This window comes from Glossina fuscipes, unplaced genomic scaffold, assembly GCF_014805625.2.
Source record: "Glossina fuscipes isolate IAEA_lab_2018 unplaced genomic scaffold, Yale_Gfus_2 1, whole genome shotgun sequence".
NCBI lineage: Eukaryota > Metazoa > Arthropoda > Insecta > Diptera > Glossinidae > Glossina > Glossina fuscipes.
The window spans coordinates 32,986,246-32,995,016 of record NW_023998415.1 but is presented as its reverse complement, the minus strand read 5'-3'; the positions used below and the strand labels follow the sequence as shown (position 1 = coordinate 32,995,016).

The 8,771-nt window shown below is 34.2% G+C and overlaps 2 non-coding genes across 2 annotated transcripts; both read right to left on the bottom strand.

Annotated features, from left to right (window-relative positions):
- Positions 1-2,865: 2,865 nt before the first annotated feature.
- Trnaq-cug lies at positions 2,866-2,937 on the bottom strand. The gene has a single exon. It is a non-coding gene; the product is annotated as a tRNA-Gln (tRNA).
- An 868-nt stretch (positions 2,938-3,805) lies between these two features.
- Positions 3,806-3,877, bottom strand: Trnaq-uug. The gene has a single exon. It is a non-coding gene; the product is annotated as a tRNA-Gln (tRNA).
- Between the last annotated feature and the right edge of the window lie 4,894 nt (positions 3,878-8,771).

The window sequence follows — 8,771 nt, the reverse complement described above, 5'->3', positions numbered from 1 at the left end:
AAAAAATGAAGCTATCGACTTCAAACCTAGCAGAAACAGTGAAAGTTCTTGCACGCAGGTTGATATTGAAAACGGGCCAAATCGATCGAAGGACACGCCTACAGGACAGTTAAATTGAGAACATCTCTGTTTCTCAAAATGAATAAAAAATTTTTCTTTTTTCATAACTCAAAAACTACAGCAAATAAATTAATAAAAATTTGATCGTATATCATGGAAAAAGCTAACCACGCCTACTCAATTTTATAGTGTGTCATAATTTCATTTCTTTTTCAATACATTTATAAGACGCAAAAGCAAGTTTCGAAAACCCGCTAAAGTATATAAATACTTGGCCACCTTCAAATTCGGAACGCAAGTAAGCCTGTCTGTCCGTCAATCTGCCCATCTATTCGTTTGCGCAGCTGTATAGTATATGTGGTAAACAATCTGCCATTCGCACAACTGAAGATGTCGCTTACAAATCTGTAAAAGAATTTGAAAATGACCGAAAGTTTTCAAAGAACATGCCTAAAACGTCCCTATGTCTGTATAATAAAAACTGTGAACACCCTTGTTTTCTGTGCGTTTCTTTGCTCGTTTTCACTCATAAAGTGCAACAAATACATCATACAAATTTCCCCTTTCATTCCAAAAATATAAAAAATCAATCGTACCCAACCAATATTATAGGGTATGAAAATGTAGTTGTTTTCCTTTTGTTTAGGGTATTGTTTTGATGGGTATAAAAGATTTGGTCACGAACCTAAATAATTTTCTTAATTGTTCAATATATCGCAATATTTCGTTAGCAAAACAACCTGGAAGAAAATTATTATGTAACAGTTCAAGGTATCCAAGCCAAACTGCCAAATCCTGCATAAATGTTCGTTAAGGTTCTTCAACATTTTTGGCAGGTAGGTAGGGCAGACTAAAGATCATCAGCCAAACAAACACTCCATCTAATGGTTTGCTTAAAGTTTCTTACTGATTTCGGCCAAGGAACCGAAATAATTGAAAATCCTATCAATTTTTTCACGTTTGCGAATGTTTTTGCTCTGGCAATTCTTTCTGCCAAAATCATCAAAAATATCACTAAACTTCTTGATAAATGTTAAAGTCGTATATGGGCTAGATTTGACGTTTTGGCCAGTAAAAAAATTGCTGGTGTCTGCCATAAAATTACTCAGAACTTGGCAGCTGTATATATGGACGCTTTCTCATACAGACGTAATCAAACATGCTTGGCTGTTATCTTTATAAATACACGATCATGAACACTTCTAATATCTTTTCTCGAAAATTCGGAAAGGCCTTTACCGTCCGGCGATTCCATGTTTCGACTTTATAAACGATTTCTTGTCGACTTTTTTCAAGTGATAATAATCTTATATGTATATATTTTTTTGTTGTGTTTTTGATTGCTGGCAACCTGGCCCGAAGCAAGAAATGTTTTTTGTCCAAACAATTGTGCCGGTAATTATTGTTACATGCTGACTTCCAGATATCGACTGATTACCTATTTCATTTAAGCGGTGAACACAATGCTAGGAAAACATAAAATTAGTTTGGCACAAAGCTTGCGTGTGTTATTCGAGCAAAAACATATGGTTAGCGTTTGTTGACATAAACGTTAACGAAGTGCAAAGTTGATAAAAGGAAAAATTTCATTGAAACGAGTTTTTTCTTTTTTTTCTAACAGCATGAAGTTAGTAAAGTGAGATAAACTGTTCCCTTATAGAAATAGATAGCAATATAGTTTACTCTAATTTAATTCTTCTTTTTTTTTTTCATAAAAATGTTAATGACTACTTTAAAATTGTAATCCACTTGAAGCATGAGCGATATGATTTTCTGAGGTTTCATGCAAATACCAAATCACTGTTTTGTTTGCCAAAAGCCACATACGGAGAAATGATGAAAATTATGTGTTAACTTTGTGCGTTATCACTACGTATGTTATATGTTCAACTACACATAAATACATACAATCAATTATAATTTGATAACTGGTGCGCGACGCAATCATTGTATTGGCGCTTTATTTTCGGTTCTTAAACCATGTGCTTGTAGCATGGCTTCTCGTAATAGTTGAAACTTATTTACCTGAAAGGCGAAAAACACCTTATTATGTCAAGGCCCTAAGGCCAAACCAAAAGTAGGTTGTCGGATATTCTGGTCCTTTACAAATTACTAAAACACAAAACCTCCTATAAAGCGAGTACACCGACAGCCACAATTCTGATGACGAGATTGTAAAAATGTGTTAGGAGTTTAAAGTAAAAGAAACCACTAATTGTTAGACGTCATTTCACCTGCAAGGTCGTCTTGATGAAGCTACAATATCATATAGTTAACAGGGAAAGTATTCGGCTCTACATTCCTAGCAGATACTGATAATACGTGGATGCTCTCTTTCGGAAGAAACACCAAATTTGAAGAAAAAATATTTTCACATACTTCCTAAAATGTTTAAAATACCTGTTAGGCAAAACAGGATTTTTTTTAATAAAATTTGCAGCGTTCGAGTGCGGCCAACACAATACATACAATACATAAATTCTTATATGAGCCAATGACGATAGTGCTTCTTCTCTTATGTTAAAAAATTAAATAAAAAATTACATTTTGTGCAATGTTACAAACATAATCAAAATAAATAAATAAAGAACAATAACAACAAAGCAAGCAACCAAAGCAAAACAATCAAGAAAACCAAAATTATATAAAATTCAAAGCGAAAGAAAAATTTAACGCAACCATATGCAATAACACTAGTCGGACTTCATTCTATACATACCTGTCGCAGACTATGTATAAGGATTGAGAAGATTCTCATCAGACTTGTAAATGCGTAAAAAATAGCTCTCGACAGCACTCACAAAAAGGTTCCACCGAGATTTGAACTCGGATCGCTGGATTCAGAGTCCAGAGTGCTAACCATTACACCATGGAACCTCTATCACTACTTATCATTTCTTTGGTACTTAAACATTTTGTTCTATCACTGCGCATGTGAAAATTCACACACGCTCTTTGCTCTTAATTAAGAGAATTATTTCTATATTACTTCCTTAGAGTAAACAATAACTACACACGAAAGACCATTATTTATTAATAAAACCAAAATATGTGATATATTCTACGTAATCAAAATGAACCATTCATGTGTTTATGCTTACAAATGACCCCTAGTGGTTGGATGTTAGACATCATTAGCATCTCCTAAATGTCGCTAGAACAAAACATACTTTCATTTTTCCTTTAAAAAAGATAAGCTAGAATAAGCCAATAGACTTATCCGTCCATCTTAGTGCAAAAAATAAATGCGTTTTCCAAAGAGTATCCTTTAACCTATTTAGTCCTACAGCATAAAATTGGAAGAATCGGCCAGCAACTCTAAAATTGAAATATTTCAAAAATATCTCTCCGTCTTATTCATTATGTCCTATGGTTCGTTAGCAATAAAATTATCCACGAGAACCTGGATTTTCCATTTGCTAAAAATCGAATTCAAAGCATTTCTGCAAAACCTCTTGTCAAAATGACTAACCACGCAAATCTCTTCTACAGAAAATTCAATTAGATAAGAATAGCGAAAAGACATCGTATATAAAATAATTTATTTTTGTTCCTTAAATTATTCTAATCCAGTTTCTAAGTCTTTTTACTTATTTAAACGTCATGCGTACATTATCTTGTTTCCATAGGCGGACAAAAAGCTTCTTTATTTTTTTTTATCTTGCTATAATATCCCTTTATTATCTTTTAAAAGAGGTTGTAAATCAGATCTACAAAAAAATACGCGGCGCCAATTAACAACCGAAGGTTCTACCGAGATTTGAACTCGGATCGCTGGATTCAAAGTCCAGAGTGCTAACCATTACACCATAGAACCCCTTGCTGGTGCGCGCTCTATATGCGGTTTTATACTTGAATAGAGTGAGAACAAATATAAAAGCTTTTTTTTTTAGAAATTGCCTCTAGAAGCCACTATCCAAAAAATATAAAAAAAAAACACAATGTTTTATTGGAAAACTAATACAAAACACAGTTAGAGAACGACACACTTCCAAATTAATTATATTCAGTTAAGAACATATCAAAATCACTCATCAACATTATAATGGGAAAAATATTTTCCCCCTCCTTCTTTTCATCAGCTTAAGGACCCCTTGAGTGCAAGAAATTTTTCTCTATCTCCAATATGTTGAACTTTTTACTTCTAAACAAGCTAAAGTTTAAAATCCATTTAAATTTTTTGAAATGATAAATCTCTTGTACTTATGCACTCAATTGGTAAAAGGCTCAAAAGTCAAGTGTGGACTTTTTGAGATTACAACTTTAATTGTAAGTTAATAATGAAAGTAAATAGATAATAGTAAATGTAAAATTAACTTCGATAGTTTCCTTTTTCTTGATCACACCTTATAAACTTTCGTGGTTAAATTCCCTCTTAGTATACCCTGTACGGACATTTATACCACCCAGAAGATTTGAGATAGACGCAGCTTTTAGTACACCGATCACTTCTCTGCCCGCCCGTCCGCTTTATGTCTATCCATGTTTTCTTTCCCACCCTACGGGTCGCAATATACGAAGTATTTTGATGAAAATTAGTAGAGGAACATATTTTGGCTCAAGGACCAACGGTTGTGAAAATGTGTCGGGTCAGAACACCCGACCGTAAGAAAATATGCATTTACGTAAAAATATTGTACAATTTTTGATGCCTTATTAGGAAAAAAGCTGAATGACTGTACTAAGCAAAGTGGTGTCGAGGATCTAACGACGGCCTTGCCCAAATATATCATTCTTACTTGTTTTCTTTTATGATAGTTCTAAGCATTATCTGTGATCATCAATTATATTTTCATTTAATTTTTTGCAACCGCAAACTTCCCAACAATATAAAAAAAAAGGACCCGATGAAATTCATTTAGATTTAGACATTTACGCTGATTAAATACAGCGTTATCCATTCTCTGGTTCAGAAAGTAGACGTAAATAAAACGCATTTCTAATTGAGATACTAATTAAATTTGTTTTCAATATTTAAAGTCCATTAAAGCAACATTGCTTAATACGCGCGATTTACCTATGTCGTATTTAAACTAGCTTTCATCCTTAAAAAGTCGTTACGTTTCGAAAGTGAATTATTGTTAATTTATTATCGGTTGCCAGGCTTATGCATGTTTGCGATGGCTTAGGGGTTCATTTGCAATTTGGTCCTGTACCGGTTGTAAGTGTGCTCCTATGCTGATAGTGTACATGCTTTTTTTTTCTTTTTTCTTTTTCTTTTTTTTTTTCTCTTCTTATTTGTTTTATTATGCTTATACTCAATTTTATTGGTTATTAATATTAGTTTATTGAACTCGACTGTTACTTGTTTAGTTGAGTTTCTAGTATAAGTGGAATAAAATAAATAAATAAATAAATAAATAAATATTGTTTGGACCTTGCCATCAATTTTGGGGCGCCACATCATTCAAATGTCCCCCACGGGACATCTTACTGGACTGGATCCCTTTGCTCTAATGTTAAATGACTTGTCTACGCGTAACGCACAATTGCTTTGTCATAAATTCCGGACAGATGTTCGTTTTCAAAGCGTCAAAACACCACGTATTGTTCGCATAAATTAAGTCGTTCGCGTAACCCCAAAAAATAATGAAGCCGTAAGAAATCGCACAGTCTTGATGGTTAAATCACATCACAAAAACATGAAACTACACGTCTGGAGAATTTCTGTGCCAAACGGAGCATGTTGTGTGGCTTGTGGCACAGTCCTGTTGAAACCATGTATGTTCAATTTAAAAAAGAAGTGTATAATAATATTAAAGTAGCTATGAGAATTGACGGTTTGTGTCACAGCCTCGTCATTTTCAAAAATGTACTGAGCTATTATTCCTAAAGACCAAATGCCTCCCTGAGCAGTGACTTTTTGAGAAGGCAACGATTTTTTTTGAGTTTTTTGCTGACATATCCATCAAGCGAAAAATTAATTCCACAGCTGAAGTAAATTCGATGCGAAAAATCTTCCCACCCAATCAACGTATCTTCTACGCATTGCATGGTCAATCGGTTTCAGTTCTTGTGCTAGTTAAATTTTGTAAATGCTGAGATGCAAATCCAAAGGCGTCATAATGTGTCGTAAGATCGACCCAAGTCCTATGCGTGCCATCTAATGGATAAAGTATGGGACAACATTCAGCATGGCTTTACGACTTTTATCTTTTTTTTGCTTCACATGCGCACATCAGCTGTGAAATGTTAAATACACTCTCTTCTATCTATCAAATTAAATGAAAACTAAATAACTTACGTTTTGTGTTAGTTTGATAATTCAGAGTTGTATTTGTAGTAAGGAAAAGCTTTGGTGGAAAAATAAAAAGAAAAACGCGAAAGAGAATCGTTGTAAGACGGAGAAGGTCTGCATGCTTCCAATCTATCTACGTCAGCTGGAAACAGCTTCAAAGTCTTCAATTTACATTTTTATTTCTCAGATCATTTTATTAATGCATTTCATAATAGAAATAAATATATGAGATTCAAAGTTGAAAATTTGTCAACGTAAGGAAATGAAAAAATTAGTTTGAAATCAATTTAATCTCCTTCTAAACTAAATTAGAGTAGAAGCATAAAGGTTTTAACTCAATCCTTTGTCATTATCTTCGAAATCACGTGGATTCTGGCCAAAAAGGAAACCTATTTTCCCTCTTGTGTCCTAGTACTACAGAGTTAAACGACTTGTCTTCCTCGACTTTTTGCCTTACACAACACAGCAATTAGGTGTGTACCGTTATTAATTGTAGGAGATCCTGCTGAAGATATCTTTAAACGCGTATGCCAAACAGCGCCTTGATTTTTTTGGTCTTGATTTTGCCAGGTGCGCCTGGGATGCTGTCATGCTGGGATGCTTCAGGTAACTCAGCTCATTCCACAAGTTATTTACTATCCACGTGAGTAGCCGCTGATTCAAATCTCAAATGCGGTAGAGTTTGCTTTTCGCAGTTATTGTCCGTGCTCAGCCGGTAAAGTTATAGTCCTTTCCTCCCTTCATTCCAACAGTCACTGTATAAGATGAATAGCGGCCACCCCCTGAGTGTTCCGTCTTATAGAAATGCGCCATTTCCAGATGGTCAACAAATGGACAGCTCACGTACTTTTTCCTTAGAAGCTAACCTGCAACCGCAACCATTGAATATTAACAAGAATATACAAAAATAAATTAAAAAGTACTTACATAGTTGTTCGCCTACCTAGCTGGCTTATGATAGACGCAAGAAAGACTCTTCACTTTGATGACAGTGAATAAACTCTTTCGACTTCGAGCACTTGTTTTTTTTTTTTTTTTTGTAATACCTTCGTACATAACATATTTTGCCTAATGTTTTCGAATTTTTAATATAATGGTGCTTAGTGCCAATTTGAATGCAGCTTTCATAGTTGCCTTGGTTACTACTTTGGCACATTTTTGATAAATTGCAATTTTAATTTTGTTTAGATCTCTACTAAACTTATAAATCAACGATCGTTACATCACAAATGTGAAGCGTTTACGCAATTGTCTATTGCGTATTATTCTACCTTTCTTTTTTTGTGGTTTGTTTACTTCACCCAAAAGAGTAAATCAGGCGTTACTTTTTGGGCTTTAACAGGCACAAGTATATGTAAAGAAAAACTTGCTACTTTCCTCCACTTCTTCATTTAACATGAATCATGGGCAACTAAAGCGTTTATCAAGTTTTTATCAACTAGACGAAGTGTGAGTGCCCCTAGCATTTTGTGGGAATTTTGCTAACACGTTAAGCGATTGTTAAACGATCCATAGTGTAAAATGGCAAACGTTGCACAAGACATATCTTGGTTTGAATTACAATTCTGGCGAGTAATCACGTACATGAAATTTTACTTTCGCTTCGGTATTCAGCCAACAAAAGAGGAAGAATAATTTCTCATACGTGATTACTCCTTGGTTTTACATGTATTACTAAAACAGGATTGCCCCGAAATGGATAACTACATATATATACATATATAGAGAATTTCTCTTCAGTAGACTTCGCAATACTATTTCTATAACTTAATTATTGTTTTTTTTTTTTTTAATATTCACAATATATCCTCAGACCCCGTCGGATTTCCACAGGTTTTGTTTATTTAGAAGCCTTTCTGCGAATTTTAGGAGAACAATTCTTTTATGTCTACTACCACCGGCTTTAAAAAGACTAGAGAAAAGATCGAAAAAGCCAAAGTTCCATACTCAGTAATATTAAGTGCGCGTGACTGAGTGTTGCCATGTTTGCAAATGGTTATCGAGTGTCTTTTGTATTTTACGCATAATGGGCAACAAACCCAGAAAGCCAGGGTATTCTCAATCCATATCGTTTCGTGGGCGTGTCATTTTACCGATTTGATATATTTTCAATATCAACCTACATGTAACGACTTTCAACGTGTTTGCAAAATTTCTCACTTTTTCTTCCATTTTTCCGGTCAGAAGTACGTTTATGACAGTAGTTAAGAGGCAGACGGACAGGCAGACTGACAAACACGCCTAAAACGATTCAGAATTTGATATTGTTCAATAATATGTAAATGGAAGGACTCCGAAAGTCCTTTCAGGATGTTGCAAACATTTTAGCAAAAGAAGAAAAACTTTGATATATTATAATATTGCTAAGACGTCGCCAGGGTTTCCCTTTTTTTGGTCACCAATAAAATATGCGTATGAATTTTTATCGTTTAAGCCAGGAACAATAAACCTTTTTGTTTTTGTTAGCAAACAG